The sequence below is a fragment of the Tupaia chinensis genome, unplaced genomic scaffold (genome assembly GCF_000334495.1).
Source record: "Tupaia chinensis unplaced genomic scaffold, TupChi_1.0 Scaffold148441_1, whole genome shotgun sequence".
Classification (NCBI taxonomy): Eukaryota; Metazoa; Chordata; class Mammalia; order Scandentia; family Tupaiidae; genus Tupaia; species Tupaia belangeri.
Window position 1 is genome coordinate 308,876 of NW_006208290.1, and position 19,448 is coordinate 328,323.

The following is a 19,448-nucleotide window of genomic DNA, read 5'->3' on the forward strand; positions in this document are numbered from 1 at the left end:
GGTCACGCCGCAATCCCTTCTCCTCCATTCTCCTCTCGGGATCTTGGGCACGCACGCACACGCGCCCGGCGCGAGTTTTAAGCCACCGGGTCCGGGACGTGAACCGCGGTCGACCACGTGGGAGTCCAGTGACATAGCCATTACGCTACCTGCTGGTTCCCTGTTCTCTTATTTCTGTATGCTTGTCTAGTTTTCTTGGTAAAGTACTCTTTTTAGAAGTTCTTGAAGAGCTGGTCTGGTAATTCTTGGTAAGTTCTTTCAGGTTTTGTTTATCTGAGAATGTTTTTATCTTTTCTTCTCATATGAAAGATAATCTTGACAGATATAGTATTCTTGGTTGAAACTATTTTTCACTTAACACTGAATATATTTTCCCATTCTTTCCTTGCTCACATTGTTTCTGATGAGAGTTCTGATGTTAGTCTGATGTGATAACCTTTATAAGTAACCTGATGTTTCTCTCTTCCAATTTTAGTATCTTGTCTTTGTCTGTGGATTTGGCCAATCTGGCTCTGATATGCCTTGGAGAAGATCTTCTTGGGTTGATTCTATTAGGGGTCCCTTGTATTTCTTGGGTCTGAATATTTTAATGGCTACGTTTGGAAAGTTTTCTTTCAAGATGTCATGGAATAGATCGTCAATGCCCTAATTAGTTTCTTCACCTTCTGGGATACCGATTATCCAGATGTTTGGGCACTTAATGATATCTAGTATTTCTCGTATAGTATTATCATTTTTTTGTTTTTTGTTTGTTTGTTTGTTTTTGTTTGTTTATTTTTGAGATGTTTTTGCTATAGGACGCATGTGCTCACCGGAAAGACAGAGAGACTGGAAACAAGAAATCACCCCTGAGGGGGGGTGCCCACGCCGCAATCCCTTCTCCTCCATTCTCCTCTCTGGATCTTGGGCACGCACGCACATGCGCCCGGCATGAGTTTAAGCCACTGGGTCTGGAACTCAAACCACGGTTGACTACATGAGAGTTCAGCAACATAGCCATTACATCATCTGCTGGTCCCTATTTTTTCCATTCTTTTGGTTGTTTTTCCTAGGTCAGAGGTTTTGCCTTTAACATCCGAAATTCGAACTTCTGCATGGACTAATCTGCTTTTAATACTTTCAAGGGAGGATTTGATTTCTGGTGTTGCAGCCTTCATCTCTAACACCTCCACTTGATTCTCTTTTATGGTGTGTAGTTCCTTTTTCAGATCATGTAAGAACTTCCTCACCTCCTAGAATTCACTGTCTCTTTTCTCCTGCAACTTCTGGAGTTCATTGTCTCTTACCTCTTGCATCTCATTTAGTTTAGTCACTATAAATATTCTGACTTCTCTATCAGACATCTCCAAGAATGGATGGTGAAGGATTATTCTTTTCACTTATAGGAGAGATATTTCCTCGGTTTCTCATATTTCCTGTGCCTTTGCAGTGGTTTCTGGTCATTCTGTGACAAATCTCTCCTCTACTGTGTTTTGCAATGTGATATTCACAGAAAGAAATTATGAGTTCAGGTATATAAAAAGAAGATTCTTCCTTAAAGCAGGAAGTTCAATAAATGTTGAGGATTTCAATAACCCTAAAAGTATTCAGGTGCTTGACTACTGTGTACCTAGGCCTATCTAGACAGTCCCTGTCTAGACACTCACTAAAGAGCAGAGTAGGAAAGTAAAGTTAAAAAAAAATAAAAACAAAAGGAAAAGAAAAAAATCTATACAAAACAATCAAAAAAGCACACCATGTGAACACGCCAGGACAACATCTCAGATTTAAAATGACTTCTGAAACTAGCAAGAGGAAAAAAGGCCTGAAGTGAGAAGAAATGGTTAAAAATTTCAAAATAAATAAACAAATAATTTAAAGAGAGACAGAGAGACAGAGACATAGAGAGGACAGAGACCACCCTGCCTTGTCTGAGTGTTTCAGGAGTTTAGAAGATGAGGTTTAGAGCATACTTCAGTCACCTTGGTCCCTGAACACACCAGGACACACCACAGATTTAAAATAGCTTCTTGTCTGACTGTTTCAAGTGTCTAAAGGATGTTTTTGGTTGTAGTTTTCAAACAGGGATGTTTTGCCTTTCTCATTGACAGGAAGCACGGGTGTTCCTGCACTCTCTAGGAAAGTGCATCATTTGTGTGGCTTTTCACAATCTGACCTCCCTCTATTCATGGACTCACTTCATGTTTAAAAAGAAGACTGTGTCTGCCTGTAGCTTAGTGGTTAAGGGAACCAATTCCTCTATGGCTTACTGTAATTCAAATCTCAGCCCCCATGGCTTGAAAAACATGCTGAGCAAATGTATATGAATGTGTCAAATTCTGAGAGAATGGAGCCCTCCCCGTCTATCTATCTCTCTCTTGTAAGTATGCATGCCATCTGACAATTACAAAAAAAAAAAAAACTTAAAAGAAAGCAGACCAGTTACCCTTCCCCTTTTACTATTTGGGTGAACACATTATTTCCTATCTCCCAGAGAGTGCCCTTATATTCCTTGTTGACCCTGTCTTTTCACTTCCAAAAAGCCATTGTCTGCATTGGCACCTTTGTTGCTATGTCAATCCTTACAGAAACCATTTCTTCGAATAGGATGATATGGAGTTACTAGACTCCAAAGGAAATGACTAAGTAAACAAGCCTATCAATATGTCACATTCCACAGGTGCCAAAATAAGACAAGATTCAATGGATCAAAGAAAAATAGTTTATTGCTTACAGTTCAGCAAACAGTAAGAGAATCAGTTTGATAGCATCAGTTCACCTGTCCCTAAGTTCCACTGTGTGACATTACAGGAGCATGTGGTATCTATAAACAATGAACCTAGTTGAGTAACCAGGGCCACAGGTTTAGCACTTTTGTACAGCAAGCAGTTGAATAGCCAGTCATTCTCCCTCAGGGAGTGAATAGTCCCACAAAAGTTTTACTGCATTATCATGTTGATAATGTTTCTTTATTCTCCCTAGTTCCCATTCAAAGCTTTAAGATCCACTCCACATATGTTCCCAGGATTCATTTCAGTATATTTGATCCAAGTTTTTCACTTCTTCTGGAACAGGGATTTCCTCTTTCCTCCCAGAACAGGGATTTCACTTCCCTGTTCTGCCTTTAATGAAAACTGTTCTAATTACCTTGGAGAAAAGGAAAGCCTGCATATTGAATGTGTCACTAAGTAAGTCTCCCAGGTTGGTAAAGTATCTGTAGTTTCCAAACATGGGGAGGTTGCTCTCCTCTAGCAAGTCAGAAAGGTGGTTGTAGGGAGACTACATTTACTGATCCAGAAGGTTAAGAGGAATCCAAAAGTTTAAGATTCTTGGGTTCTCACATGCAAATCTCCCCATCCAGCATTTTATGATTTTAGTAATTTTTATGAGACTCCTAACTTTGATCTAGGAGATCTCATCAAGTTATACATCCAATTTCATGAGGAGGCTCTACTTCCCTTACAATGAGTGCCTGGTCCTAATTTTCAGCACAATCTTCCTCGGGGCTACAGAAAATGAAGATCTCTTTAAGCCCTGCTTGTAGAAGCCTTCTAGATTTTATAAGGGTTTAGGACTAATCTGAATATGTTATTATCTTTTCATTTCTATTTTATCAACCTTTCCTGAAGTATAACTACTGGATAAAAGTGAACAAACTATAAGTATACAGCTCAATGAATTTTCATAGTATGAGCACACCCACATAACAGCACTCAGAATGAAAATAGAACATTGCCATATCCCAGAATCCTCTTTCATACCTACTTCAAGTCATTAAGCTTCCTAAAAATGAATACTAATCTAACTTCTGTCTTCATAGATTAGTTCTGCCTCTTTTCAAACTTTATATAAAAATAGTCATAGAATATACATTTACTCTTTTGTAACTGGCTTCTATTTTTTTTCTTTTTTAAAAAAATATTTAATTTGAGGTAGGCAAAGACTTCTTAAATAAGACCCCCAAAGCACAGTCAATAATCTCAAAAGTAGACAAGTGGGATTACATCAGATAAGAAGTTTCTGCGTGGCAAAAGACACAGTAATTAGTGTGAATCGACAACCCTCAGAATGTGAAAATATTTTTGTCAACTACACTTCAGATAATGGAATGATAACCAGAATACACAAGGAACTCAAGCAGCTGTCCTGAAAAAAGATGATCAACCCTATTAAAAGATGAGAGAATGAATTAAAAAACAACAGCCTCTAAGGAAGACATATGAATAGCCAAAAGGCATATGAAAAAATGCTCAACATCCCTCATTGTAAGGAAGATGCAGGTCAAGACCACAATGAGAAATTGTCTGTGATGGCACCGGTTAGGCCAGCAGCGAGGTGGTGGACTGGGAGTTTCAGGATGGGCTGTGAAGTGACTTCTCCAGTAGGATTCAGAAATAAGAAGGTGAAACAGAGGACATGGTGACCTAACAGTCTGCAAGCCTCCGTGGAGAGCATTCATGCGGGACAAGGCTTTGCATGTCTTTTACTTTTTAATTAATTAATTACTTTTTATTTAAATTTATTTATTTACATTCATTTACTATACATCATTATAGAATAAAAAATGAGATTTTCCATCCAGAATGCACTGTATATTGATTCAATCAAGCACATCACCATACATGTTATTGCCAACAAATAATTATCTATTTCTTGTTTCCTGTATATTTTGCTTTATTTTCCATACTTGATTCCCTATCTCTCACCCTCTGCCATCTCCCATCGTCCTCCCACACTGTCTCTGATATCTATGGTTGCTTTCTATGCCTTCCCCCCACACACATTTTATTGAATCACTAAAGATCTTAATTAATCTTAAATATTTTCAGTAGCAAACACAGCTGATATATACATATCCATGAACACAAGTCTGACTTTAAGCATAAACCTCAGTGAGTAGAATGAACATACTATAAAGTAGCACATAGCTGGGGTTATATAGCTTACTGCAGTCACCAAATAGGTATTTTTAGTACATTTGTATTTCAAAGAAAACTTGTGATTCAGAAAAAATATTGACAGGAAGCAGGGGTGTTCCTGCACTCTCTAGGAAAGTGCATCATTTTTATGGAAATTATTATGAAAGGAAAAGAAGGCTCAAAAATCACAAGACTCCCTATTCACAGATAGATACCCAGATCATCAGAAACATCTCTACTTAGCTGAAGGAAAAGACTCAAAAAGCAACTAAGAAAGGTTGACAAGCCTTTGTTAGACGAAGTTGATCAATTTTGCCTGAAAAACAATGTAGTACTGACCAGGCTTGGCCTAAAGATCAGTATAGTGCTCACCAACCTCAGTCAGAAGAACAGTGTAGCCAACCAGGAAATTCCATTACAATTCCGAAGAAAAATAAAAAGGAAACTTTAAACCAGAAAGCACAAGAAGAATATAAACAGGTACAAGCTAAGCATGCTAAGAAAATGTGAGAGAAGAATTTGAGAGAAGACAACAGAAGAAGTGCAAAGGCTCTACACAAAACAAAAATATATGTGTTTAAAATATTGAGCAAATGACTTAAAAGGGCCAAGCAAACTTGAATTTACAAATGGAGTATCTTCTTCAAAAAATACAAGGAAAAGAACATCAGACACTTAGTCTTTTGGGGGTAAAATATCTTCTGAATGTCCTTTGGGTTGTTTTGTATATGTAATGGGTGACTTATAACAGTGACATTTGTCAACATTAACTAGATTGTTAAATTATATTATATACAAATATATCGTTTGCACAGAGTAAAATTTTCTATGTATGCTCTACCAAAAACAAAACAAAAAAACAACAATCGACAAACAAACAAAAAACCCAACCCCACAATGAGATATCACCTAACCCCAGTCAGAATGACTAAGATTAAAAAAAAAATGATGAGTGTTGGCAGGGGTGTGGTGAAAGGAGAACTCTCCTACACTGCTGGTGGTAATTTTTTCCTTTGATGGCCAAATATTTCACTTACATGCTTGTCCGTCTTGTAGTTTCTGATGAGAAGTCCTATGAAATTAGTATCCTTGCTTCTATGTAAATTGTTCTTATCCTTTGGTGTTTGTAAAGATTTTCTTTTAGTCTTTGATCAATTTTCACAGTTTGGGTATTAGAAGTTGGAGGTGAGTGAAGAGGGGGAATATCTATCCTTCAAGTGGGATAAGATGTCATAGATGGCAAACCTTTGTCTGTGGAGGCTCTTCGCTTATTTCACAATGATTACTTTTCCCCAGAGCCGGGAGGCAATGTTGTATTATAATATTATAAGTGAGTATTATTAGCATGTGTGTACACATGTGCTTGGTATTTATACTATTGTTCTCTCAGCTTCCTGAACCTTTGACGTTTGGTATCTCCACTAATTTTGGAAAGTTATCAACGTTATAGAAACTTAGTAAATGGTTGTGAATACCAGATACAGTGTGGGAAGAGGCAGGTGAAGGAGTAAAATTTGAAGGACATTAAAGGGAAAAAACATTATGTTGCTATCATTTTTGTTGCTATCTATTCAGGTGTGAGAGTAAAAGCATTAGAATATGAATTTGAGAGACCAGTAGTTAGCGTAATGGCTATATCGCTGGACTACCATGTAGTCGACCACTGTTTGCATCCCAGACCCAGTGGCTTAAATCTCATGCCAGGCGCGTGTGCATGCGTGCCCAAGATCCCAAGAAGAGAACAGAAGAGAAGGGATTGCAGTGTGGCCATCCACCCTGGGGGGTGATTTCTCGCTTTCTGTCTCTCTGTCTCTCTGTCTGTCTGGTGAACGCACGCGCCCTATAGCAAAAACCTCTCCAATAAATAAAATAAAATAAAATAAAATGGATTTGATTTAACTTAACTTAATATCAATTCTTGAAAGATACTGTTAGAATCTCTTCCCAACTCTGCTTTTAGTGACACCACATTTCCAGTTTGCAATCAGCCACAAGGGGAGGCTTTACTCCAAAGAAATTGACAAATGCTAAAATAATCCTAAAAATCAAGTTTCTTCTCAACATCCTCCCCCTCACCAACACACACACATACACACACACACACACACACACCCTGGAAAAAGATTGTTAAACACTTTTAGAACACCATGATTCACCAGTGAAGGCCATCTTGATTGATTTTTCCATGTTTGGAGCTCTTTGTAAATATCTCCTTAATTGAGGTATATTTTATCTTATGTAATTCAGTTTTAAAGTGAATTTACTACAATAAATTTTAGTAAACTTACCAAGTTGCATAATCATTAGTATAAATTAATAGTCAAATATTTTTATCTATTTCATATGATGTCTCATTTATATTTACTGTTAATTCCCATTTTCCCTCTCCCCAGCTAAGGGAGAGGCCCTATCCTTCCTATCTTATTCAATTTGCTTTTAATGGATAATTTACATATATATGAAATTATACAATATATGGTCTCATGTCTGGCTTCTCTCACTGAACATAATATTTTTGAGGTTCATCCATGTTGTAGAATACATTGGTTCTTCATTCTTTTTATTGCTGAATAATATTTCATTATGTTTATTAATCTTATTTCATTTATCTAGTTGTTTATCTATTTACTACATCATTTACTGTATATTATTACAGCATACAAAATGAATTTTCCCAAATCCACTGTATATTGGCTTAATCAAAGATATTACCATACATATTACCTTCAACAGATAATTATCCATTTTGTGTTTCTTAAATGTTTTTCTTCTTTCTTTATTCCCCTTGATTCCCTCCCTTTCGCCCTCCACCATTTCTCATCCTCCTCCCACACTGTCTCTGGTATCCACAGTTGCTCTTCATGCCTTTATACAGTCCGATATCTTAGTTTTTGGCATAGAGTGCAGACATTTGGTATATATTAAGTGGAGAAATACAATGCCTCTCTTTCATAGTCTGGCTTGCCTCACTTGGCAGTAAATCTTCCATATTTGTCCACTTTCTATCAAATGCTAGGGTCTCATTTTCTTGTATAGCTAAGTAGTATTCCATAGTTTCTAATTTAGTCTATTATAAATAATTCTGCTATTTAAATTCCTGTACAAATTTCTTTGTGGATATATGTTTTTGTTTCTTTGGAGTACATAATTAGAAGCTGAATTTTGGAGTCATAGGGCAATTTAATGTTCAATTTTTTGAGAAACTACCTGAAAGTGTCCAAGTATCTGCATAATTTCACAATCCTGTCTGGAATGTATGACACTTTCATTTTCACCTTGTCCTCCATAAAACCTGTTTGTATCTGTGATATTTTATTTTAGTCATCACTAGTTGGTGCGAAGTGGTATCTTGTTATGGTATTGATTGTCATTTCCCTAATGACTAATGTTGAGCTGCTTTTCATGGACGTATGGACATTATTCATCTTTAAAAAAATGTTCATTCAAATCCTTTGCCCATTTTTAAAAATTGTGTATTTAGTCTCTCTATTGTTGGGTTCTAAGAGTTCATATTATATTCTGGATAGGACCCCCAAATCAGATACACAATTAGCAAATATTTTCTCCCATTTAATGGGTTATCTTTTCACCTTCGTGATGGTATACCTTAAACAACAAAAGTTTTTAATTTCAAAGTTCAATTTATCTATTTTTTTGCTAATTGGTTATGCTTTTGGTGTCATATCTAAGGCTTTACCTAGCCCCAGGTCCATAAGATCTGAGAAATATGTTTTCTTTTAAGGATGTATAGTTTTAGCTTACATTCATGTCCATAATTCATTTTATGTTAATTTTTATATGTTGTAAGGTACGGTTCCAAATTTACTCTTTTATATGCAGATATCCAGTTGTGCCAGCACCATTTGTTGAAAAGACCACTTTTCTCCCCATGGAATTGTCTTGGCACTCTTATCAACAGTTAAGTAACCATAAATTTAAAAGCTGAGATAGTTTCCATTTTTTCACAGTTTCCTGAGAGTTTTCATCACAAAAGTCTGTTGGATTTTTCAAATACTTTTTCTTGGTCTATTAATATGATATGTGTTTTCTGGTACTTTATTCCATGAACATGCTATATCACATTGACTGATACTCAGATATTAAACAAACCTTGCATTCCTAAGATAAATCCCATATAAGCATGGTGTTTAATCTTTTCTATATGTCACTGAGTTTGATTTGCTAGTATTATGCTGGGTATTTTTTCCATCTATCCATTAAAGGACATCGATCTGTATTTTTCTGTATTTGTTGTATATTTGTCTGATTTTTGTTTCAGGATATTCTCGGCATCACAAAATGAGTTGAAAAGTCTTCCCTTCTTTTATATCTTTGAAAATATTTTATGAAGAATTTATTTTTTTAAATATTTGATAAAGTTCACCAGTAAGATGTCAAGAACTAGGCTATCATTGAAGGAATTTTTAAATTAGTGATTCAATCTCTTTACTAGTTATAAATCTTTTCAGATTTTCTATTTCTCATTGAGTCACTTTAGTAACTTGTATCTTTTTAAGAAGTTTCTCATTTTCTATAGGATAACTAATTTGTTGAAATACAATTGTTTTATAAAATTTGCTCATATTTATAGCGATGTCCTCTCCCTTATTCATCCTTTTAATGATGTAAAATTTCTCTTTCTTTTTCTTGGTGAATATAGGAAAGTCTTTGTCAATTTTGTCTATCTTCTCAAAGAACAAAATTTTGATTTATTGATTACCTTTATTGTTTTTCTATTCTCTATTTCATTTAAAGTTACTTTAATCTTTCTTTTCTTCTTCTAGCTTTAACTTTAGTTTGTTCTTGTTTTCCCACTGAATTTCACCAATTTAGTTAAACTGTTATAAAAAAAAAAAAAGAAAAATTTAAATAATATGGACTAACAGGTGGTACAGATGTTAAGGTGGCTGGATCCCATATGGCTGACTGTGAAATTCAAATCTTGGAACCAGAGGCTAAAAAACACACTGAGTGTACATGCATGTGTCTCCAAATCCCAGGAGGACAATAGAGGAGGTGGGATTGTAGCATGCCCATCCTTCCTGAGGAGTGATTTCTCATTCTCTCTCCCTCTCTTTCTCTGGCAAGTACATGCACCATATAGCAAAAACTTTAAAAAAAAAAGAAAGAAAGAAAGAAAAAGAAAGAAACGAAGAAAGAAAGAAAGAAAAGAACACATTTAAATATTAATAAGATTAGCTAATTTTTTTGAGAGTTTTTTTGCTATAGGGTCCATGCACTTGCCAGAAAGACATAGAGACAGAGAGAGACAGAAAGCGTGAAAACACCCCCTCCCAAGGGGGATGGCCATGCCACAATCCCTTCTCCTCCATTTTCCTGTCGGGATCTTGAGCACGCATGCACCCATGCCTGGCGTGAGTTTATGCCACCAGTTCCAGGACTCAAACAGTGGTCAACTACATGGGAGTCCAGCAATATAGCCATTATGCCAACTGCTGGTCCTGGGATTAGCTAATTTTTAATGGGCAAAATATCTGAGTTGGCATTTATCCAAAGAAGATATAGGAATGCTTTATAGGCACAAGATATAATCCTGGGTATCATTAGGTCCAGTATATGGAAATAAAAAGTATGATGAATTACCAAATCACAACTAGTAGATGGGGTATAATGAAAAATAGCCAATAACAACTATTAATGAGGATATAGAGAAAATAGAAGCTTCATATATCACAGATGGATTGTAAAATTGTGCAGATGCGATAGAAACTTTTTGGCAATTTCTCAAAAAGTTAAATACTGAGTTACTCTATGACCCAGAAATTTGACTCATGGCTATTTAACTCAGAGAAATAGAAACATATGTTCACATAAAAACTAAAATAGCAGCACTATTTATAACAGCCTGAAGTTGGAAATCTTCCAAAGATCCACCAACTAACGAATGAATATATGAAATGTGGTCAATCATGTAATTTAATATTATTTAACAATGAAAAGGAATGAAGTACTGATACATGCTATAACATGGATGAACCTTGAAAATAATATGCCAAGAAAAAGAAGCCAGTTATGAAACATTAAATATTGTATAATTAAATTTATGTGACATATCCAGAGTTGGAAAGTAAGACAGAAGGTAGAGGAGTGATTACCAGGAGGCTAGTTGTGAGTGTGGCAAGAGACTTTCAAAGGATATAGGACCTTGTTCTGAAGTGATAACAAAAATGAAATAAGTTATATAGTGGTAATATTTGTACAACTCTGTAAATATGCCAAAAATCAGTATTGTATATTTTTAAATGATTAATTTTAGGATATATAAATTGTATCTTAATAAAATGAAGAGACAGAGAGAGAAAGAGAAACAGAAATGAGATATTGTAGAAAGTGTTAAGATATGGCGGCTGGCAGGTGGTGTGGTGGTTAAGAGTGCTGGACTCCCACATGGTCAATCGCAGTTCGAGTACCGGACCTGGTGGCTTCCTTTCTCACTTTCCCTCTCTCTCTCACTCTGTCCCTCTCTGGTAAAATTAAAAATTAATAAAGTTCAATAAAATAATTCTAAAAAAATCTATAATTACAGTCCCAGAAGGACAGAAGCTGAAGAATTAACAAAAGAAATATTGAAAATGAAAATAGCAAAGAATACTCTAAAAATAATGAAAGAATAAAACCATAGATTGAAGATGTGCAACCTCAAGCAAAATGCATGCAAAGAAAATCACACATAGGCACATTGCTATAAAATTACTGAAACAGAACAAAATTAAATGAAAAAAGAACTCCATAAAATTCACAGAAGATATTTAATAAGAGTTTACTTTAGGAAATTGGTTAAAATAAGTGTTAAAAGTCCTGAAATAACTACTACGTCAAGGCCTGAGAAAGCAACCGAAATATTTGTATAAGATTTTTAGACCCAGGTCTCATAAAAAGGGGCTGCCCACCTGGGCATGGCCTTTAACACAGCTCAGAGAAGGAATACCTACAGAATTGGAACTCATATTTGAAGCAGGAGAGTTGCTCAACTCATACTGAAATCTCAGGTTCCCAGAAGAGGATTTCTTCAGAACTATAATCTAACATAATGACAGTCCTTCATATTTGGAGAGAAACTATAAAACTGATCCTTCTCTACTGAATCCCCATGTCTTTGCTTTTTGTTAGGACAACAAAGAAAAACAGAAAGCAGAGGAAGGAAGGAAGATACAATTTTCTTTTCTCTCCCTCAGACTTCCTGTCTTCCTTTTAGCCCTCACTGGGTTCAGCCTAAAAGGAAGTCTGTGGTAAAGGAAAAATGGAGTTGTCAGGATCCCTGCTCTAGCATACCAAAACAGAGTGTAAAATACGGAGATCAGAATTTCAGATATCCCTTACCTACTACTTGATTCTTCCTAAAGCATAATAGAAAGAATAGCTCAAAAAGTGCTTCAAGTACTATGTCTTTCTCTATTAAATTTTGCCTGTAAAACTAGAGGCAGTATGATAACTAGATGATAGACAGGCAGAAAGAGGATTTATTAAAAGGAAATGGAATTTGTAAAATAGAATATGTGATTATGATGACTGACCGAGCAAATTCAAAATCCGTAGCACCAGCAGGCACTGTAAAGCTTTATAGTAACTAAGTGTAAATAAAATTAAATAAATAAATAAATAAATAAATGTCTTCTTTTAAGGACTTCCACAGATTAAGTCAAGCCTAACAGGATAATTTGCCTTACTTAAAGTCAACTGATTATTTAAACTTTGATTATATAGGGGTGTCTTCAAAAAGTTCATGGAAAATTCATATTATGAAAAAACTTATGTATAGATTTCAAAAAATTCTTGCACCAAAATAAGTTCATACTTAAATTCCATTTTCCACCAGATTTTAAGTCCTCTTGTATCTGCAAAATCCCTTCAGGGGAACACCCACATTGTTGCTTGATGGAATAACTGGGAAAAATCTATTTCCTACAAACTGCCACTGCCATCTCTTATATCCTCTTCATAGTTTAAATTAGCCAAGTTTAAATATTAGTAAACCATAACACTTTTAAAACATAATTAATAAAAAGAATATAACTGTCATCAACAATGTCCATTACCAAAATTAGAACTATAGAGATCAGATATATAATTGGGAACTTACCATTTTGAGCTATGGGAGCCATTTGCTTACTTAGATTGTGCTGTGACTAAATCAAACATTTTTTTATGAGCAGTGACTTTAAAAATTGGAGTGTAGGCTAACCCAGGAAATCCACAATATGATCCATTGGAAAGCCATAAAGAAAATACTGGGTTGTTGGAAAAGACATGACATACTTTTTCTATGTTTTCAAAGGTTATTTATTTACTGGGTCTTCAGAAAAGTCATGACTCATTGCATAGAAAAACAGAAAAATACATCATGACTTTTCCAACGACCCAATATATAAAAAACAAAGCTCAGTCAGTGATATATTGCCCATTTTGTTTGATAACTTTTTGCCATCTTTCAGTAAGCTTCATAATTCCTCATTCATAGAAGGATTGGTCTTTATCAGTGAAAAGCTAAATAAGGTGCATGCTGATTTATAGCCTCATCTGAATTGAACATTATACCATGCAAGGAGTTTTGAAGAGAGCAAAACAAGTGGAAGTCTGAGGGCAAAAAAGTCAGGACAGTATGATGGGTGTGACAACATAGCCTATCGAAGCTCCAATATTTTTTTGATGGGTGATCAAACTTGTGTGTGGTCTTGTGCTGTCATGATGGAGTACAACTCCTTTGTGATCAATGAGCTCTGCATGTTTCTGGATGATGGATTCCTTCAAACTGTCCAATTGCCAACAACACACATTTGAATTGATCATTTGGTTCTTTTGTAGTAACTAGAAAAACAAGACACTTAAAATATCACCACACTGAGAACATAACCTTCGTCTGATGAATGTCTGCTTTTGACGTTGTTTGAGGCAAATCATCATGTCAGGAACAATACCATTTGCACACCACAGTGTTGTAAACAATCTACTTTTTATCACTAGTTATCAGTAGCCTCAAAAAAGGATCGTTTTTTTCATGTTCAATGAGCATATCACAAATGTTTATATTTCTTTTTCTATTTAAATTAATTTATTTATATTCCTTTACTATACATCATTATAGCATACAAAATAAGATTTCCCATCCAGAATACACTGTATATTGATTCAATCAAGCACATCAACATGTGTGTTGTCAACAAATAATTTTCCATGTCCTGTTTCCTGTATATTATACTTTTTTTTTTCTATTCTTGATTCCCAATCTCTCACCCTCTGCCATCTCCCACCCTCCTCCCACACTGTCTCTGGTATCCATGGTTGCTTTCTATGCCTTTTTCGCCCCACATTTTAGTGACTCACTAAAGATGTTAATTAATCTAAATATTTTCAATAGGAAACACAGCTGATATATACATATCCATGAACACAAGTCTGACTTTAGGCATAAACCACAGTGAGTAGAATGAACATAGTATAAAGTAGCACATAGCTGGGGTTATATAGCTTACTGCAGTCATCACATATGCATTTTTAATGCTTTTTTTAATTTCAAGAAAAACAGTTTTTGTGGTTTTATTTTCCTGAAATATATTTTTAAATTAATTAATTTACATTCATTCCCTAAGCATCGTCATAGCATACAAAATGTGATTTCCCATCCAGAATATACTGCATAGTGGTTTAATCATGCATGTTATTGTCAATAATTTTCCATTTCTAGTTTCATATATATATTTTTTTTTCTTTACCACTATTTTTGACCCTCCAACCTTTCCCACCCTCTTCTCACACTATCTCTGGTGTCTACAGTTGTCTTCCTTTCCTCCCCTCCATTTTATTGATCACACAATTTCTTAAATAATCTAACTACTTTCAATAGCAAGTTCAGCTGGTAATTTCAAGAAAAGCAGTTGTAACGTTAATAAATCAAAGAAATGCTAAGGAACTTTGCTTAAAACTTAAAGCTAGAAAACAGGTTGGGATTCTGTTCAAAACGTGAACACATCAACAGCTCAAGACAGGACAAAATCTTTAAAACTGGATAACAAAGCCTGGAAGAAAATCAGCAATATTTTAGTCAAAAGTCATAAAATGCTATCTCACTAGTTCAGTCTCATGTACTTAATCTATTTTCTGTTGGGGTTCGATCTTCCTGATTGAATTCTGGGATATAACATTCAACTCCAGACTTGTCCCTATGATTAAGTTGGCCATTTTCTTAGTTTCTGAATTCCTATTTCTGTGTGTCTGAATTTAATTTTCCTGATATAGCACTCCCTTGAGAACTTCTTGGAGATCTGGTCTGGTGCTGGTAAATTCTTTCAGGTTTTGTTTATCTGAGAATGTTCTTGTCTTTTCTTCCCATATGAAGGGTAATCTTGCCAAGTACAGTATTCTTGGTTGAAATGTTTATATTTCTTTGAGTTCATGAATAACCCAAATATTGAGCTTTCTTATGTATCCCAGCTTCTTCAGGGGTTATGAATGCTGGAATGATGGATGGTCAATGTTTCTGCAATCTCTCATGTTGTTTAATGTGGGTTTGACTTAATCAGTGCCTTTATTTTGTCATCATCAACCTCAATGGGACTGCCTGACAGATAGCAGTGTTGACATCAAAATTACTAGCACTGAATTTTGTGAACTGGCACTGACATTCTTGTAGAGCACTGTCACCATAAACCTTATTTAACTTTTCACGAGCTTGACACACATTCTTCCTTTTATGGAAGTAAAACAGTAAAATATGGAGAAAATGCAGTTTGGTCTTCCATATTTGACTTGTAAATTCTCCAAAACATAACCAAATCATTTGTTTGCTTGTTTGTTTGTTAGTTTTAGAATGAGACTAGAAATGTCAGCTGTCAAATGACATAGCAGTAACATAGATGTGAATGGCTAGTACTTCCAAAAATGAACCAGTGCCATCTGTTGCAAAAATGCATCATGACTTTTCAGACAACCCAGTATTACTTCCTTAAAATGTATATGTAAACATGTACATACATACACACATATATACACAGAACTATTTATTACAAATAATCTGAATAAATGATTGATAATTATGGATGATATCTGCCTATGTTATAAATATACATTTTTTGGTTGCCTTCAAATGCATTTGCAAAAGCACAGTGGTAGATGATTCTAAATGTTTGCAAACCTCTTTATTAAAATAACTCATCATAACCTGCCATATGGACCTCCCACTATAATTGTTATTTTAGGACACAGAAACTAGGAAGTGGAATTAAAGGCTGGTGACTCATTGACTAGTCTCCCCTAAGCATAGATTGCCATCATCTCACAGAACAGGTGAAATTAAGCCCACTTATGTCTAAACGAATTTTTTTTTCACAAAACATCAGTAATGATGTAAACCAAATAAACTTCATGTTGATGCTAGTATCCCACACAGCTTGCCTGTGAACATCTCTGCTAAATGTTTCAGTTTCCTTGCAAAAATAAATAAGCTGTTTGACAACAAGTAGTTTTAGTTGTCATAGAAACGAGGCCTTCTGGCTGACATCAGTCTACTATAGCAACCAGGAAGTGAAAATTCATTCACAGAACCTGAGTCATAATTACTCAGTTACTTACACCCCAGCCCAATTCAATAGGTGAGAGATATAGATATAGACAGACAGATAAATAGATAGGTAGATAGATGGTAGGTAGATAGATGATAGACTGGAAAGCAAAGAGGGGGATACCATTAGTAAGGAAAGTTTTTTTGTTGCTGTTAGAGAGATTTTTGCTATAGGGCATGTGAGCTCACCGGAGACACAGAGAGGAAGTGAGAAATCACCCCCCAGCAGAGATGGCCATGCTGCAATATCCTCTCTTCCATTCTCTCAGCATTTGGGTATGTGTTGGGACATGTTCAGAGAGAGGCTCTGAGTGAGGTGTGGAGACATGCTCTGAGCAAACACCACCTGTCCCTCTAGGCTTTGGCAGAACCTTGCAACTTCCCTGGGCATGATGGTGCCTGCCTTACGGAGAGATTCTTTAGCCTTATGTTTCTTCCCCACACCTGCAGGTAGGTTTCTCTCCATTAGAAAAGAAGATAATGGGATTGCCTCTTGATGAGATTATCACCAAAGGATACACCTGGCCCAGTATGTCTAAGCCCTTATAGATTTGTTGCCTGCTTCTGAGACCAGCAGCTAGCGTAATGGCTATGTCGCCGGACTCCCATGTAGTTGACTGTGTTTCGAGTCCTGGATCCAGTGGCTTAAACTAACACCAGGCACGTGTGCGTGAGTGCCCAAGATCCCAAGAGGAGAATGGAAGAGAAGGGATCCCAGCATGGTTTTCCCCCCTGGGGGATGATTTCTCGCTTTCTGTCTCTCTGTCTTTCTCTGTCTCTCCAGCGAGCACACGTGCCCTGTAGCAAAAACCTCTCAAAAAAAAAAAAAGATTTGTTGCCTGCTTCTTATTGTCTGTAAAACGTCAACATATCTATGTAATGTCATGAAATACACATATGTAATGCCACTTTGCCCCTTTGCCCTTGTATACAAAGGCTCCCAGTCTGTCTGGGCGGCACAAGTTGCTTGGGCTACACACTAGACTCAGGCTACCTGTGTCCACTGTTACTCTGTCTCTTTGTCTCATTCTTCCCATTTTCCCTTAGAGCCAAGCCCAGGGCAGATGCCAACAGACTGGTGCTGAAACCCGGGATCTAGACACCCTGATTTCTGGACAACTAAGCTTCTGGACAATTCCCGTGTCCCATCTCATACCCTTCTTGGGTACTTCCGGAGGTAAGTAAATGATTGGGCAGTCTCTCTACCCCCAGCGGCTGGGTTCTGGCTTTCTGTATTCTATCATTACTTCTTTTTTGTTTTTTCATTCTTCTCTAGAATTTCAGATTTTAAATAGATTGCTACATAGTAAGGAGACATGTTTTCTTTGTGTAGCGCACTTGGGAGTAGACTCAGGCCTAGAATTCTGTGAGCCACACTGGGCTATAGAAATTTCATGCCATTGTTTGATATACAATATTACTTTCTCCTCCCATGAAAGCATATAACAAAAGGCTTATATTATGTTTTTAAAAGTCTGAAAAAATATATATAAAATTTTTAAAACTTCATGGGCTTTGGCTTTGGGCTTTGGCAGAACCTTGCAACTTGTCCTATCCTTGACCCTCACTGCAGGCAGAGAAAAGGGTGGAAATTGCTATGATCATTCCAACAGATGCATCTGATGGAATTCAGGAAACATCTAAACACCCAATTAGCAAAGTCCAATCCCTGCTCTGCCTCTGTGAGATTCTTTAGCCTTCTCTGGGCATGGTAGTGCCCACCTTATGGAGAGATTCCTTAGCCTTATGTTTTTTCCCCCACACCTGCAGCTAGGCTTCTCTCCATTAGAAAAGAAGATAATGGGATTTCCTCTTGATGGGATTATCATTATGGGATGCATCTGGCCCAGTATGTGTAAGTTCTTATAGATTTGTTGCCTGCTTCTTATTGTCTGTAACACATCAACGTATCTATGGAATGTCATGAAATACACATATGTAATGCCACTTTGCTCTATAAGTAAAGGCTCCCAGTCTGTCTGGGCTGCACAAGTTGCTTGGGCTACCTAGGCTCAGGCTGCCTGTGTCCACTGTTACTCTGTCTCTTTGTCTCATTCTTCCCGTTTCCCCTTAGATCGAGCCAAGCCTGGGGTGGATGCCAACAGGTATGTGCACGCACATGTTCAGCATGAGTTTCAAGTCACCAGGTCTGGGATACATACCACAGTCAGCCATGTGGAAATCCAGCTGCTGACCATGAGGAAAAAGATTTTAAACAGTAGATTAAAGATGTAGTATATAGTGATTAAAAAATTATTTTACCTACCTAACATAGACATTATGACCTTTCCCATCTGATGAAGGCCATAAAACTGACTATAACATATGCTGGTGCTCCAAGAGATTTCATAGGCTACACAACTCCAAATTCACATCCATATGCTATCATGTAACAAGTGAATTAATAACAGAAAAATAAATGGATGTGACACACTCATCTCTCCCTTCTGTGCCTCAGCTCTCAATCACATACAAGAAGGACACAACCATAAACTCATAAAACAGGGCCACCTGGGACTACTGAATTCCTATGCCATCATTCAGTGATTCCCACTAATTCTCATCTGAACTAAAATTTTCTCCTAATGAATTTAGTCATCAGAGAAAGAAGATTGACAGTTGGCTCAGGTTAACATCTCCTTTCTGTGGCACCACTCACTCTTATACTTCTTCAGAAGTAGAATCTTAAGCAACATCCTAATTGCTCACATGCTTCACAATGCCATGTATGAATGGTTTCATGGATAATTAAATTAATTATCAATGAAATCTTTAGAAGCTGAAATTAAAGAAGAAAACAGAACCTGAGAATTTTATGTCTGTTTTCCTCTTATAGAGGGTCCTCGTAGAGATGGTGTGATCACAACAGTCCCAAGGTCTGTCATAACGTCAGGTAGGTCTATAAAATTAGGAAGTTTAGTAAGTCTTTGTCAAATTAGAATAGATCAAGAGGAGAGAATCTGGAGAGGAAAACT

General features: G+C 36.3%; 1 pseudogene; it reads left to right on the forward strand.

Annotated features, from left to right (window-relative positions):
* The window catches only part of LOC102484206 (thyroid transcription factor 1-associated protein 26-like), a 22,531-nt pseudogene extending 3,209 nt beyond the window's left edge, over positions 1 to 19,322 (forward strand).
* Positions 19,323 to 19,448: the final 126 nt, after the last annotated feature.